The sequence below is a fragment of the Eschscholzia californica genome, unplaced genomic scaffold, assembly GCF_041429995.1.
Source record: "Eschscholzia californica isolate CP2 unplaced genomic scaffold, dmEscCali1.0.p SCAF_6, whole genome shotgun sequence".
Taxonomy (NCBI): Eukaryota; Viridiplantae; Streptophyta; class Magnoliopsida; order Ranunculales; family Papaveraceae; genus Eschscholzia; species Eschscholzia californica.
The window spans coordinates 7,028,657-7,043,458 of record NW_028238483.1 but is presented as its reverse complement, the minus strand read 5'-3'; the positions used below and the strand labels follow the sequence as shown (position 1 = coordinate 7,043,458).

The window sequence follows — 14,802 nt, the reverse complement described above, 5'->3', positions numbered from 1 at the left end:
TTTTTTGTCTCGTCGGAGAGATGGAGAAGAGGGGAAGAAAATAACCTGCCAAAGGCGGGTTAGGATCGTCGGATTTGCCAAAAAAACGTTGTTTTCTGTGTCATCCGTCTATTTTTCAGAATTTTGTGTAACTCGAGTAATTTAAAACTGGAATAACTCGTCGTACGTATTATAAACCGATGACAGCGATTTGGAGACATAAAAATATGTCCGGAAATATTTATTACTAATTTCATTAGCATTTCCCAATCTACCCTTTACTTTTAATAAGAATAAAAAGTTTCAGTTATTTCTACACTACTTCCGACATATTATTTATTTGAATACTCCAAATTTAATATAGGTAATTTAGGAAAAATCTTTTAGTGAGAGAACAATAAATAAAAATTGGATCTGCTAAAAAGTCAAACATAATCGGACGGAGGGAGTAAACGTTTTTACGTCGTATCACTATAGAGTGCGTGAAATCGGGGAGAAATAGGAGTCCACGATGAGAACAAGTAGTACCCATTGTAAAATACTAACGGATGCGATCATACCAGCACTAATCCACCGGATCCCATCAGAACTCCGAAGTTAAGCGTGCTTGGGCGAGAGTAGTACTAGGATGGGTGACCTCCTGGGAAGTCCTCGTGTTGCATCCCTTTTTCTACTTTTTTTTTCCCTTTTTCTACTTTTTTTTTTTTTGTCTCGTCGGAGAGATGGAGAAGAGGGGAAGAAAATAACCTGCCAAAGGCGGGTTAGGATCGTCGGATTTGCCAAAAAAACGTTGTTTTCTGTGTCATCCGTCTATTTTTCAGAATTTTGTGTAACTCGAGTAATTTAAAACTGGAATAACTCGTCGTACGTATTATAAACCGATGACAGCGATTTGGAGACATAAAAATATGTCCGGAAATATTTATTACTAATTTCATTAGCATTTCCCAATCTACCCTTTACTTTTAATAAGAATAAAAAGTTTCAGTTATTTCTACACTACTTCCGACATATTATTTATTTGAATACTCCAAATTTAATATAGGTAATTTAGGAAAAATCTTTTAGTGAGAGAACAATAAATAAAAATTGGATCTGCTAAAAAGTCAAACATAATCGGACGGAGGGAGTAAACGTTTTTACGTCGTATCACTATAGAGTGCGTGAAATCGGGGAGAAATAGGAGTCCACGATGAGAACAAGTAGTACCCATTGTAAAATACTAACGGATGCGATCATACCAGCACTAATCCACCGGATCCCATCAGAACTCCGAAGTTAAGCGTGCTTGGGCGAGAGTAGTACTAGGATGGGTGACCTCCTGGGAAGTCCTCGTGTTGCATCCCTTTTTCTACTTTTTTTTTCCCTTTTTCTACTTTTTTTTTTTTTGTCTCGTCGGAGAGATGGAGAAGAGGGGAAGAAAATAACCTGCCAAAGGCGGGTTAGGATCGTCGGATTTGCCAAAAAAACGTTGTTTTCTGTGTCATCCGTCTATTTTTCAGAATTTTGTGTAACTCGAGTAATTTAAAACTGGAATAACTCGTCGTACGTATTATAAACCGATGACAGCGATTTGGAGACATAAAAATATGTCCGGAAATATTTATTACTAATTTCATTAGCATTTCCCAATCTACCCTTTACTTTTAATAAGAATAAAAAGTTTCAGTTATTTCTACACTACTTCCGACATATTATTTATTTGAATACTCCAAATTTAATATAGGTAATTTAGGAAAAATCTTTTAGTGAGAGAACAATAAATAAAAATTGGATCTGCTAAAAAGTCAAACATAATCGGACGGAGGGAGTAAACGTTTTTACGTCGTATCACTATAGAGTGCGTGAAATCGGGGAGAAATAGGAGTCCACGATGAGAACAAGTAGTACCCATTGTAAAATACTAACGGATGCGATCATACCAGCACTAATCCACCGGATCCCATCAGAACTCCGAAGTTAAGCGTGCTTGGGCGAGAGTAGTACTAGGATGGGTGACCTCCTGGGAAGTCCTCGTGTTGCATCCCTTTTTCTACTTTTTTTTTCCCTTTTTCTACTTTTTTTTTTTTTGTCTCGTCGGAGAGATGGAGAAGAGGGGAAGAAAATAACCTGCCAAAGGCGGGTTAGGATCGTCGGATTTGCCAAAAAAACGTTGTTTTCTGTGTCATCCGTCTATTTTTCAGAATTTTGTGTAACTCGAGTAATTTAAAACTGGAATAACTCGTCGTACGTATTATAAACCGATGACAGCGATTTGGAGACATAAAAATATGTCCGGAAATATTTATTACTAATTTCATTAGCATTTCCCAATCTACCCTTTACTTTTAATAAGAATAAAAAGTTTCAGTTATTTCTACACTACTTCCGACATATTATTTATTTGAATACTCCAAATTTAATATAGGTAATTTAGGAAAAATCTTTTAGTGAGAGAACAATAAATAAAAATTGGATCTGCTAAAAAGTCAAACATAATCGGACGGAGGGAGTAAACGTTTTTACGTCGTATCACTATAGAGTGCGTGAAATCGGGGAGAAATAGGAGTCCACGATGAGAACAAGTAGTACCCATTGTAAAATACTAACGGATGCGATCATACCAGCACTAATCCACCGGATCCCATCAGAACTCCGAAGTTAAGCGTGCTTGGGCGAGAGTAGTACTAGGATGGGTGACCTCCTGGGAAGTCCTCGTGTTGCATCCCTTTTTCTACTTTTTTTTTCCCTTTTTCTACTTTTTTTTTTTTTGTCTCGTCGGAGAGATGGAGAAGAGGGGAAGAAAATAACCTGCCAAAGGCGGGTTAGGATCGTCGGATTTGCCAAAAAAACGTTGTTTTCTGTGTCATCCGTCTATTTTTCAGAATTTTGTGTAACTCGAGTAATTTAAAACTGGAATAACTCGTCGTACGTATTATAAACCGATGACAGCGATTTGGAGACATAAAAATATGTCCGGAAATATTTATTACTAATTTCATTAGCATTTCCCAATCTACCCTTTACTTTTAATAAGAATAAAAAGTTTCAGTTATTTCTACACTACTTCCGACATATTATTTATTTGAATACTCCAAATTTAATATAGGTAATTTAGGAAAAATCTTTTAGTGAGAGAACAATAAATAAAAATTGGATCTGCTAAAAAGTCAAACATAATCGGACGGAGGGAGTAAACGTTTTTACGTCGTATCACTATAGAGTGCGTGAAATCGGGGAGAAATAGGAGTCCACGATGAGAACAAGTAGTACCCATTGTAAAATACTAACGGATGCGATCATACCAGCACTAATCCACCGGATCCCATCAGAACTCCGAAGTTAAGCGTGCTTGGGCGAGAGTAGTACTAGGATGGGTGACCTCCTGGGAAGTCCTCGTGTTGCATCCCTTTTTCTACTTTTTTTTTCCCTTTTTCTACTTTTTTTTTTTTTGTCTCGTCGGAGAGATGGAGAAGAGGGGAAGAAAATAACCTGCCAAAGGCGGGTTAGGATCGTCGGATTTGCCAAAAAAACGTTGTTTTCTGTGTCATCCGTCTATTTTTCAGAATTTTGTGTAACTCGAGTAATTTAAAACTGGAATAACTCGTCGTACGTATTATAAACCGATGACAGCGATTTGGAGACATAAAAATATGTCCGGAAATATTTATTACTAATTTCATTAGCATTTCCCAATCTACCCTTTACTTTTAATAAGAATAAAAAGTTTCAGTTATTTCTACACTACTTCCGACATATTATTTATTTGAATACTCCAAATTTAATATAGGTAATTTAGGAAAAATCTTTTAGTGAGAGAACAATAAATAAAAATTGGATCTGCTAAAAAGTCAAACATAATCGGACGGAGGGAGTAAACGTTTTTACGTCGTATCACTATAGAGTGCGTGAAATCGGGGAGAAATAGGAGTCCACGATGAGAACAAGTAGTACCCATTGTAAAATACTAACGGATGCGATCATACCAGCACTAATCCACCGGATCCCATCAGAACTCCGAAGTTAAGCGTGCTTGGGCGAGAGTAGTACTAGGATGGGTGACCTCCTGGGAAGTCCTCGTGTTGCATCCCTTTTTCTACTTTTTTTTTCCCTTTTTCTACTTTTTTTTTTTTTGTCTCGTCGGAGAGATGGAGAAGAGGGGAAGAAAATAACCTGCCAAAGGCGGGTTAGGATCGTCGGATTTGCCAAAAAAACGTTGTTTTCTGTGTCATCCGTCTATTTTTCAGAATTTTGTGTAACTCGAGTAATTTAAAACTGGAATAACTCGTCGTACGTATTATAAACCGATGACAGCGATTTGGAGACATAAAAATATGTCCGGAAATATTTATTACTAATTTCATTAGCATTTCCCAATCTACCCTTTACTTTTAATAAGAATAAAAAGTTTCAGTTATTTCTACACTACTTCCGACATATTATTTATTTGAATACTCCAAATTTAATATAGGTAATTTAGGAAAAATCTTTTAGTGAGAGAACAATAAATAAAAATTGGATCTGCTAAAAAGTCAAACATAATCGGACGGAGGGAGTAAACGTTTTTACGTCGTATCACTATAGAGTGCGTGAAATCGGGGAGAAATAGGAGTCCACGATGAGAACAAGTAGTACCCATTGTAAAATACTAACGGATGCGATCATACCAGCACTAATCCACCGGATCCCATCAGAACTCCGAAGTTAAGCGTGCTTGGGCGAGAGTAGTACTAGGATGGGTGACCTCCTGGGAAGTCCTCGTGTTGCATCCCTTTTTCTACTTTTTTTTTCCCTTTTTCTACTTTTTTTTTTTTTGTCTCGTCGGAGAGATGGAGAAGAGGGGAAGAAAATAACCTGCCAAAGGCGGGTTAGGATCGTCGGATTTGCCAAAAAAACGTTGTTTTCTGTGTCATCCGTCTATTTTTCAGAATTTTGTGTAACTCGAGTAATTTAAAACTGGAATAACTCGTCGTACGTATTATAAACCGATGACAGCGATTTGGAGACATAAAAATATGTCCGGAAATATTTATTACTAATTTCATTAGCATTTCCCAATCTACCCTTTACTTTTAATAAGAATAAAAAGTTTCAGTTATTTCTACACTACTTCCGACATATTATTTATTTGAATACTCCAAATAACCTGCCAAAGGCGGGTTAGGATCGTCGGATTTGCCAAAAAAACGTTGTTTTCTGTGTCATCCGTCTATTTTTCAGAATTTTGTGTAACTCGAGTAATTTAAAACTGGAATAACTCGTCGTACGTATTATAAACCGATGACAGCGATTTGGAGACATAAAAATATGTCCGGAAATATTTATTACTAATTTCATTAGCATTTCCCAATCTACCCTTTACTTTTAATAAGAATAAAAAGTTTCAGTTATTTCTACACTACTTCCGACATATTATTTATTTGAATACTCCAAATTTAATATAGGTAATTTAGGAAAAATCTTTTAGTGAGAGAACAATAAATAAAAATTGGATCTGCTAAAAAGTCAAACATAATCGGACGGAGGGAGTAAACGTTTTTACGTCGTATCACTATAGAGTGCGTGAAATCGGGGAGAAATAGGAGTCCACGATGAGAACAAGTAGTACCCATTGTAAAATACTAACGGATGCGATCATACCAGCACTAATCCACCGGATCCCATCAGAACTCCGAAGTTAAGCGTGCTTGGGCGAGAGTAGTACTAGGATGGGTGACCTCCTGGGAAGTCCTCGTGTTGCATCCCTTTTTCTACTTTTTTTTTCCCTTTTTCTACTTTTTTTTTTTTTGTCTCGTCGGAGAGATGGAGAAGAGGGGAAGAAAATAACCTGCCAAAGGCGGGTTAGGATCGTCGGATTTGCCAAAAAAACGTTGTTTTCTGTGTCATCCGTCTATTTTTCAGAATTTTGTGTAACTCGAGTAATTTAAAACTGGAATAACTCGTCGTACGTATTATAAACCGATGACAGCGATTTGGAGACATAAAAATATGTCCGGAAATATTTATTACTAATTTCATTAGCATTTCCCAATCTACCCTTTACTTTTAATAAGAATAAAAAGTTTCAGTTATTTCTACACTACTTCCGACATATTATTTATTTGAATACTCCAAATTTAATATAGGTAATTTAGGAAAAATCTTTTAGTGAGAGAACAATAAATAAAAATTGGATCTGCTAAAAAGTCAAACATAATCGGACGGAGGGAGTAAACGTTTTTACGTCGTATCACTATAGAGTGCGTGAAATCGGGGAGAAATAGGAGTCCACGATGAGAACAAGTAGTACCCATTGTAAAATACTAACGGATGCGATCATACCAGCACTAATCCACCGGATCCCATCAGAACTCCGAAGTTAAGCGTGCTTGGGCGAGAGTAGTACTAGGATGGGTGACCTCCTGGGAAGTCCTCGTGTTGCATCCCTTTTTCTACTTTTTTTTTCCCTTTTTCTACTTTTTTTTTTTTTGTCTCGTCGGAGAGATGGAGAAGAGGGGAAGAAAATAACCTGCCAAAGGCGGGTTAGGATCGTCGGATTTGCCAAAAAAACGTTGTTTTCTGTGTCATCCGTCTATTTTTCAGAATTTTGTGTAACTCGAGTAATTTAAAACTGGAATAACTCGTCGTACGTATTATAAACCGATGACAGCGATTTGGAGACATAAAAATATGTCCGGAAATATTTATTACTAATTTCATTAGCATTTCCCAATCTACCCTTTACTTTTAATAAGAATAAAAAGTTTCAGTTATTTCTACACTACTTCCGACATATTATTTATTTGAATACTCCAAATTTAATATAGGTAATTTAGGAAAAATCTTTTAGTGAGAGAACAATAAATAAAAATTGGATCTGCTAAAAAGTCAAACATAATCGGACGGAGGGAGTAAACGTTTTTACGTCGTATCACTATAGAGTGCGTGAAATCGGGGAGAAATAGGAGTCCACGATGAGAACAAGTAGTACCCATTGTAAAATACTAACGGATGCGATCATACCAGCACTAATCCACCGGATCCCATCAGAACTCCGAAGTTAAGCGTGCTTGGGCGAGAGTAGTACTAGGATGGGTGACCTCCTGGGAAGTCCTCGTGTTGCATCCCTTTTTCTACTTTTTTTTTCCCTTTTTCTACTTTTTTTTTTTTTGTCTCGTCGGAGAGATGGAGAAGAGGGGAAGAAAATAACCTGCCAAAGGCGGGTTAGGATCGTCGGATTTGCCAAAAAAACGTTGTTTTCTGTGTCATCCGTCTATTTTTCAGAATTTTGTGTAACTCGAGTAATTTAAAACTGGAATAACTCGTCGTACGTATTATAAACCGATGACAGCGATTTGGAGACATAAAAATATGTCCGGAAATATTTATTACTAATTTCATTAGCATTTCCCAATCTACCCTTTACTTTTAATAAGAATAAAAAGTTTCAGTTATTTCTACACTACTTCCGACATATTATTTATTTGAATACTCCAAATTTAATATAGGTAATTTAGGAAAAATCTTTTAGTGAGAGAACAATAAATAAAAATTGGATCTGCTAAAAAGTCAAACATAATCGGACGGAGGGAGTAAACGTTTTTACGTCGTATCACTATAGAGTGCGTGAAATCGGGGAGAAATAGGAGTCCACGATGAGAACAAGTAGTACCCATTGTAAAATACTAACGGATGCGATCATACCAGCACTAATCCACCGGATCCCATCAGAACTCCGAAGTTAAGCGTGCTTGGGCGAGAGTAGTACTAGGATGGGTGACCTCCTGGGAAGTCCTCGTGTTGCATCCCTTTTTCTACTTTTTTTTTCCCTTTTTCTACTTTTTTTTTTTTTGTCTCGTCGGAGAGATGGAGAAGAGGGGAAGAAAATAACCTGCCAAAGGCGGGTTAGGATCGTCGGATTTGCCAAAAAAACGTTGTTTTCTGTGTCATCCGTCTATTTTTCAGAATTTTGTGTAACTCGAGTAATTTAAAACTGGAATAACTCGTCGTACGTATTATAAACCGATGACAGCGATTTGGAGACATAAAAATATGTCCGGAAATATTTATTACTAATTTCATTAGCATTTCCCAATCTACCCTTTACTTTTAATAAGAATAAAAAGTTTCAGTTATTTCTACACTACTTCCGACATATTATTTATTTGAATACTCCAAATTTAATATAGGTAATTTAGGAAAAATCTTTTAGTGAGAGAACAATAAATAAAAATTGGATCTGCTAAAAAGTCAAACATAATCGGACGGAGGGAGTAAACGTTTTTACGTCGTATCACTATAGAGTGCGTGAAATCGGGGAGAAATAGGAGTCCACGATGAGAACAAGTAGTACCCATTGTAAAATACTAACGGATGCGATCATACCAGCACTAATCCACCGGATCCCATCAGAACTCCGAAGTTAAGCGTGCTTGGGCGAGAGTAGTACTAGGATGGGTGACCTCCTGGGAAGTCCTCGTGTTGCATCCCTTTTTCTACTTTTTTTTTCCCTTTTTCTACTTTTTTTTTTTTTGTCTCGTCGGAGAGATGGAGAAGAGGGGAAGAAAATAACCTGCCAAAGGCGGGTTAGGATCGTCGGATTTGCCAAAAAAACGTTGTTTTCTGTGTCATCCGTCTATTTTTCAGAATTTTGTGTAACTCGAGTAATTTAAAACTGGAATAACTCGTCGTACGTATTATAAACCGATGACAGCGATTTGGAGACATAAAAATATGTCCGGAAATATTTATTACTAATTTCATTAGCATTTCCCAATCTACCCTTTACTTTTAATAAGAATAAAAAGTTTCAGTTATTTCTACACTACTTCCGACATATTATTTATTTGAATACTCCAAATTTAATATAGGTAATTTAGGAAAAATCTTTTAGTGAGAGAACAATAAATAAAAATTGGATCTGCTAAAAAGTCAAACATAATCGGACGGAGGGAGTAAACGTTTTTACGTCGTATCACTATAGAGTGCGTGAAATCGGGGAGAAATAGGAGTCCACGATGAGAACAAGTAGTACCCATTGTAAAATACTAACGGATGCGATCATACCAGCACTAATCCACCGGATCCCATCAGAACTCCGAAGTTAAGCGTGCTTGGGCGAGAGTAGTACTAGGATGGGTGACCTCCTGGGAAGTCCTCGTGTTGCATCCCTTTTTCTACTTTTTTTTTCCCTTTTTCTACTTTTTTTTTTTTTGTCTCGTCGGAGAGATGGAGAAGAGGGGAAGAAAATAACCTGCCAAAGGCGGGTTAGGATCGTCGGATTTGCCAAAAAAACGTTGTTTTCTGTGTCATCCGTCTATTTTTCAGAATTTTGTGTAACTCGAGTAATTTAAAACTGGAATAACTCGTCGTACGTATTATAAACCGATGACAGCGATTTGGAGACATAAAAATATGTCCGGAAATATTTATTACTAATTTCATTAGCATTTCCCAATCTACCCTTTACTTTTAATAAGAATAAAAAGTTTCAGTTATTTCTACACTACTTCCGACATATTATTTATTTGAATACTCCAAATAACCTGCCAAAGGCGGGTTAGGATCGTCGGATTTGCCAAAAAAACGTTGTTTTCTGTGTCATCCGTCTATTTTTCAGAATTTTGTGTAACTCGAGTAATTTAAAACTGGAATAACTCGTCGTACGTATTATAAACCGATGACAGCGATTTGGAGACATAAAAATATGTCCGGAAATATTTATTACTAATTTCATTAGCATTTCCCAATCTACCCTTTACTTTTAATAAGAATAAAAAGTTTCAGTTATTTCTACACTACTTCCGACATATTATTTATTTGAATACTCCAAATTTAATATAGGTAATTTAGGAAAAATCTTTTAGTGAGAGAACAATAAATAAAAATTGGATCTGCTAAAAAGTCAAACATAATCGGACGGAGGGAGTAAACGTTTTTACGTCGTATCACTATAGAGTGCGTGAAATCGGGGAGAAATAGGAGTCCACGATGAGAACAAGTAGTACCCATTGTAAAATACTAACGGATGCGATCATACCAGCACTAATCCACCGGATCCCATCAGAACTCCGAAGTTAAGCGTGCTTGGGCGAGAGTAGTACTAGGATGGGTGACCTCCTGGGAAGTCCTCGTGTTGCATCCCTTTTTCTACTTTTTTTTTCCCTTTTTCTACTTTTTTTTTTTTTGTCTCGTCGGAGAGATGGAGAAGAGGGGAAGAAAATAACCTGCCAAAGGCGGGTTAGGATCGTCGGATTTGCCAAAAAAACGTTGTTTTCTGTGTCATCCGTCTATTTTTCAGAATTTTGTGTAACTCGAGTAATTTAAAACTGGAATAACTCGTCGTACGTATTATAAACCGATGACAGCGATTTGGAGACATAAAAATATGTCCGGAAATATTTATTACTAATTTCATTAGCATTTCCCAATCTACCCTTTACTTTTAATAAGAATAAAAAGTTTCAGTTATTTCTACACTACTTCCGACATATTATTTATTTGAATACTCCAAATTTAATATAGGTAATTTAGGAAAAATCTTTTAGTGAGAGAACAATAAATAAAAATTGGATCTGCTAAAAAGTCAAACATAATCGGACGGAGGGAGTAAACGTTTTTACGTCGTATCACTATAGAGTGCGTGAAATCGGGGAGAAATAGGAGTCCACGATGAGAACAAGTAGTACCCATTGTAAAATACTAACGGATGCGATCATACCAGCACTAATCCACCGGATCCCATCAGAACTCCGAAGTTAAGCGTGCTTGGGCGAGAGTAGTACTAGGATGGGTGACCTCCTGGGAAGTCCTCGTGTTGCATCCCTTTTTCTACTTTTTTTTTCCCTTTTTCTACTTTTTTTTTTTTTGTCTCGTCGGAGAGATGGAGAAGAGGGGAAGAAAATAACCTGCCAAAGGCGGGTTAGGATCGTCGGATTTGCCAAAAAAACGTTGTTTTCTGTGTCATCCGTCTATTTTTCAGAATTTTGTGTAACTCGAGTAATTTAAAACTGGAATAACTCGTCGTACGTATTATAAACCGATGACAGCGATTTGGAGACATAAAAATATGTCCGGAAATATTTATTACTAATTTCATTAGCATTTCCCAATCTACCCTTTACTTTTAATAAGAATAAAAAGTTTCAGTTATTTCTACACTACTTCCGACATATTATTTATTTGAATACTCCAAATAACCTGCCAAAGGCGGGTTAGGATCGTCGGATTTGCCAAAAAAACGTTGTTTTCTGTGTCATCCGTCTATTTTTCAGAATTTTGTGTAACTCGAGTAATTTAAAACTGGAATAACTCGTCGTACGTATTATAAACCGATGACAGCGATTTGGAGACATAAAAATATGTCCGGAAATATTTATTACTAATTTCATTAGCATTTCCCAATCTACCCTTTACTTTTAATAAGAATAAAAAGTTTCAGTTATTTCTACACTACTTCCGACATATTATTTATTTGAATACTCCAAATTTAATATAGGTAATTTAGGAAAAATCTTTTAGTGAGAGAACAATAAATAAAAATTGGATCTGCTAAAAAGTCAAACATAATCGGACGGAGGGAGTAAACGTTTTTACGTCGTATCACTATAGAGTGCGTGAAATCGGGGAGAAATAGGAGTCCACGATGAGAACAAGTAGTACCCATTGTAAAATACTAACGGATGCGATCATACCAGCACTAATCCACCGGATCCCATCAGAACTCCGAAGTTAAGCGTGCTTGGGCGAGAGTAGTACTAGGATGGGTGACCTCCTGGGAAGTCCTCGTGTTGCATCCCTTTTTCTACTTTTTTTTTCCCTTTTTCTACTTTTTTTTTTTTTGTCTCGTCGGAGAGATGGAGAAGAGGGGAAGAAAATAACCTGCCAAAGGCGGGTTAGGATCGTCGGATTTGCCAAAAAAACGTTGTTTTCTGTGTCATCCGTCTATTTTTCAGAATTTTGTGTAACTCGAGTAATTTAAAACTGGAATAACTCGTCGTACGTATTATAAACCGATGACAGCGATTTGGAGACATAAAAATATGTCCGGAAATATTTATTACTAATTTCATTAGCATTTCCCAATCTACCCTTTACTTTTAATAAGAATAAAAAGTTTCAGTTATTTCTACACTACTTCCGACATATTATTTATTTGAATACTCCAAATTTAATATAGGTAATTTAGGAAAAATCTTTTAGTGAGAGAACAATAAATAAAAATTGGATCTGCTAAAAAGTCAAACATAATCGGACGGAGGGAGTAAACGTTTTTACGTCGTATCACTATAGAGTGCGTGAAATCGGGGAGAAATAGGAGTCCACGATGAGAACAAGTAGTACCCATTGTAAAATACTAACGGATGCGATCATACCAGCACTAATCCACCGGATCCCATCAGAACTCCGAAGTTAAGCGTGCTTGGGCGAGAGTAGTACTAGGATGGGTGACCTCCTGGGAAGTCCTCGTGTTGCATCCCTTTTTCTACTTTTTTTTTCCCTTTTTCTACTTTTTTTTTTTTTGTCTCGTCGGAGAGATGGAGAAGAGGGGAAGAAAATAACCTGCCAAAGGCGGGTTAGGATCGTCGGATTTGCCAAAAAAACGTTGTTTTCTGTGTCATCCGTCTATTTTTCAGAATTTTGTGTAACTCGAGTAATTTAAAACTGGAATAACTCGTCGTACGTATTATAAACCGATGACAGCGATTTGGAGACATAAAAATATGTCCGGAAATATTTATTACTAATTTCATTAGCATTTCCCAATCTACCCTTTACTTTTAATAAGAATAAAAAGTTTCAGTTATTTCTACACTACTTCCGACATATTATTTATTTGAATACTCCAAATTTAATATAGGTAATTTAGGAAAAATCTTTTAGTGAGAGAACAATAAATAAAAATTGGATCTGCTAAAAAGTCAAACATAATCGGACGGAGGGAGTAAACGTTTTTACGTCGTATCACTATAGAGTGCGTGAAATCGGGGAGAAATAGGAGTCCACGATGAGAACAAGTAGTACCCATTGTAAAATACTAACGGATGCGATCATACCAGCACTAATCCACCGGATCCCATCAGAACTCCGAAGTTAAGCGTGCTTGGGCGAGAGTAGTACTAGGATGGGTGACCTCCTGGGAAGTCCTCGTGTTGCATCCCTTTTTCTACTTTTTTTTTCCCTTTTTCTACTTTTTTTTTTTTTGTCTCGTCGGAGAGATGGAGAAGAGGGGAAGAAAATAACCTGCCAAAGGCGGGTTAGGATCGTCGGATTTGCCAAAAAAACGTTGTTTTCTGTGTCATCCGTCTATTTTTCAGAATTTTGTGTAACTCGAGTAATTTAAAACTGGAATAACTCGTCGTACGTATTATAAACCGATGACAGCGATTTGGAGACATAAAAATATGTCCGGAAATATTTATTACTAATTTCATTAGCATTTCCCAATCTACCCTTTACTTTTAATAAGAATAAAAAGTTTCAGTTATTTCTACACTACTTCCGACATATTATTTATTTGAATACTCCAAATTTAATATAGGTAATTTAGGAAAAATCTTTTAGTGAGAGAACAATAAATAAAAATTGGATCTGCTAAAAAGTCAAACATAATCGGACGGAGGGAGTAAACGTTTTTACGTCGTATCACTATAGAGTGCGTGAAATCGGGGAGAAATAGGAGTCCACGATGAGAACAAGTAGTACCCATTGTAAAATACTAACGGATGCGATCATACCAGCACTAATCCACCGGATCCCATCAGAACTCCGAAGTTAAGCGTGCTTGGGCGAGAGTAGTACTAGGATGGGTGACCTCCTGGGAAGTCCTCGTGTTGCATCCCTTTTTCTACTTTTTTTTTCCCTTTTTCTACTTTTTTTTTTTTTGTCTCGTCGGAGAGATGGAGAAGAGGGGAAGAAAATAACCTGCCAAAGGCGGGTTAGGATCGTCGGATTTGCCAAAAAAACGTTGTTTTCTGTGTCATCCGTCTATTTTTCAGAATTTTGTGTAACTCGAGTAATTTAAAACTGGAATAACTCGTCGTACGTATTATAAACCGATGACAGCGATTTGGAGACATAAAAATATGTCCGGAAATATTTATTACTAATTTCATTAGCATTTCCCAATCTACCCTTTACTTTTAATAAGAATAAAAAGTTTCAGTTATTTCTACACTACTTCCGACATATTATTTATTTGAATACTCCAAATTTAATATAGGTAATTTAGGAAAAATCTTTTAGTGAGAGAACAATAAATAAAAATTGGATCTGCTAAAAAGTCAAACATAATCGGACGGAGGGAGTAAACGTTTTTACGTCGTATCACTATAGAGTGCGTGAAATCGGGGAGAAATAGGAGTCCACGATGAGAACAAGTAGTACCCATTGTAAAATACTAACGGATGCGATCATACCAGCACTAATCCACCGGATCCCATCAGAACTCCGAAGTTAAGCGTGCTTGGGCGAGAGTAGTACTAGGATGGGTGACCTCCTGGGAAGTCCTCGTGTTGCATCCCTTTTTCTACTTTTTTTTTCCCTTTTTCTACTTTTTTTTTTTTTGTCTCGTCGGAGAGATGGAGAAGAGGGGAAGAAAATAACCTGCCAAAGGCGGGTTAGGATCGTCGGATTTGCCAAAAAAACGTTGTTTTCTGTGTCATCCGTCTATTTTTCAGAATTTTGTGTAACTCGAGTAATTTAAAACTGGAATAACTCGTCGTACGTATTATAAACCGATGACAGCGATTTGGAGACATAAAAATATGTCCGGAAATATTTATTACTAATTTCATTAGCATTTCCCAATCTACCCTTTACTTTTAATAAGAATAAAAAGTTTCAGTTATTTCTACACTACTTCCG

The 14,802-nt window shown here is 36.6% G+C and overlaps 20 non-coding genes across 20 annotated transcripts; all 20 read left to right on the top strand.

Annotated features, from left to right (window-relative positions):
• Nucleotides 1–525: 525 nt before the first annotated feature.
• On the top strand, nucleotides 526–644 carry LOC147531429 (5S ribosomal RNA). The gene has a single exon (XR_015228823.1). It is a non-coding gene; the product is annotated as a 5S ribosomal RNA (ribosomal RNA).
• Nucleotides 645–1,206: 562 nt separating this feature from the next.
• On the top strand, nucleotides 1,207–1,325 carry LOC147531428 (5S ribosomal RNA). Its single transcript, XR_015228822.1, has one exon. It is a non-coding gene; the product is annotated as a 5S ribosomal RNA (ribosomal RNA).
• Nucleotides 1,326–1,887: 562 nt separating this feature from the next.
• LOC147531427 (5S ribosomal RNA) lies at nucleotides 1,888–2,006 on the top strand. Its single transcript, XR_015228820.1, has one exon. It is a non-coding gene; the product is annotated as a 5S ribosomal RNA (ribosomal RNA).
• A 562-nt stretch (nucleotides 2,007–2,568) lies between these two features.
• On the top strand, nucleotides 2,569–2,687 carry LOC147531426 (5S ribosomal RNA). The gene has a single exon (XR_015228819.1). It is a non-coding gene; the product is annotated as a 5S ribosomal RNA (ribosomal RNA).
• Nucleotides 2,688–3,249: 562 nt separating this feature from the next.
• On the top strand, nucleotides 3,250–3,368 carry LOC147531425 (5S ribosomal RNA). The gene has a single exon (XR_015228818.1). It is a non-coding gene; the product is annotated as a 5S ribosomal RNA (ribosomal RNA).
• A 562-nt stretch (nucleotides 3,369–3,930) lies between these two features.
• Nucleotides 3,931–4,049, top strand: LOC147531424 (5S ribosomal RNA). Its single transcript, XR_015228817.1, has one exon. It is a non-coding gene; the product is annotated as a 5S ribosomal RNA (ribosomal RNA).
• A 562-nt stretch (nucleotides 4,050–4,611) lies between these two features.
• Nucleotides 4,612–4,730, top strand: LOC147531423 (5S ribosomal RNA). Its single transcript, XR_015228816.1, has one exon. It is a non-coding gene; the product is annotated as a 5S ribosomal RNA (ribosomal RNA).
• An 854-nt stretch (nucleotides 4,731–5,584) lies between these two features.
• LOC147531422 (5S ribosomal RNA) lies at nucleotides 5,585–5,703 on the top strand. Its single transcript, XR_015228815.1, has one exon. It is a non-coding gene; the product is annotated as a 5S ribosomal RNA (ribosomal RNA).
• Nucleotides 5,704–6,265: 562 nt separating this feature from the next.
• LOC147531421 (5S ribosomal RNA) lies at nucleotides 6,266–6,384 on the top strand. Its single transcript, XR_015228814.1, has one exon. It is a non-coding gene; the product is annotated as a 5S ribosomal RNA (ribosomal RNA).
• Nucleotides 6,385–6,946: 562 nt separating this feature from the next.
• LOC147531420 (5S ribosomal RNA) lies at nucleotides 6,947–7,065 on the top strand. Its single transcript, XR_015228813.1, has one exon. It is a non-coding gene; the product is annotated as a 5S ribosomal RNA (ribosomal RNA).
• A 562-nt stretch (nucleotides 7,066–7,627) lies between these two features.
• Nucleotides 7,628–7,746, top strand: LOC147531419 (5S ribosomal RNA). Its single transcript, XR_015228812.1, has one exon. It is a non-coding gene; the product is annotated as a 5S ribosomal RNA (ribosomal RNA).
• A 562-nt stretch (nucleotides 7,747–8,308) lies between these two features.
• LOC147531418 (5S ribosomal RNA) lies at nucleotides 8,309–8,427 on the top strand. Its single transcript, XR_015228811.1, has one exon. It is a non-coding gene; the product is annotated as a 5S ribosomal RNA (ribosomal RNA).
• A 562-nt stretch (nucleotides 8,428–8,989) lies between these two features.
• On the top strand, nucleotides 8,990–9,108 carry LOC147531417 (5S ribosomal RNA). Its single transcript, XR_015228809.1, has one exon. It is a non-coding gene; the product is annotated as a 5S ribosomal RNA (ribosomal RNA).
• An 854-nt stretch (nucleotides 9,109–9,962) lies between these two features.
• On the top strand, nucleotides 9,963–10,081 carry LOC147531416 (5S ribosomal RNA). The gene has a single exon (XR_015228808.1). It is a non-coding gene; the product is annotated as a 5S ribosomal RNA (ribosomal RNA).
• A 562-nt stretch (nucleotides 10,082–10,643) lies between these two features.
• On the top strand, nucleotides 10,644–10,762 carry LOC147531415 (5S ribosomal RNA). The gene has a single exon (XR_015228807.1). It is a non-coding gene; the product is annotated as a 5S ribosomal RNA (ribosomal RNA).
• Nucleotides 10,763–11,616: 854 nt separating this feature from the next.
• Nucleotides 11,617–11,735, top strand: LOC147531414 (5S ribosomal RNA). The gene has a single exon (XR_015228806.1). It is a non-coding gene; the product is annotated as a 5S ribosomal RNA (ribosomal RNA).
• A 562-nt stretch (nucleotides 11,736–12,297) lies between these two features.
• Nucleotides 12,298–12,416, top strand: LOC147531413 (5S ribosomal RNA). The gene has a single exon (XR_015228805.1). It is a non-coding gene; the product is annotated as a 5S ribosomal RNA (ribosomal RNA).
• A 562-nt stretch (nucleotides 12,417–12,978) lies between these two features.
• LOC147531412 (5S ribosomal RNA) lies at nucleotides 12,979–13,097 on the top strand. Its single transcript, XR_015228804.1, has one exon. It is a non-coding gene; the product is annotated as a 5S ribosomal RNA (ribosomal RNA).
• A 562-nt stretch (nucleotides 13,098–13,659) lies between these two features.
• Nucleotides 13,660–13,778, top strand: LOC147531411 (5S ribosomal RNA). Its single transcript, XR_015228803.1, has one exon. It is a non-coding gene; the product is annotated as a 5S ribosomal RNA (ribosomal RNA).
• A 562-nt stretch (nucleotides 13,779–14,340) lies between these two features.
• Nucleotides 14,341–14,459, top strand: LOC147531410 (5S ribosomal RNA). Its single transcript, XR_015228802.1, has one exon. It is a non-coding gene; the product is annotated as a 5S ribosomal RNA (ribosomal RNA).
• Nucleotides 14,460–14,802: the final 343 nt, after the last annotated feature.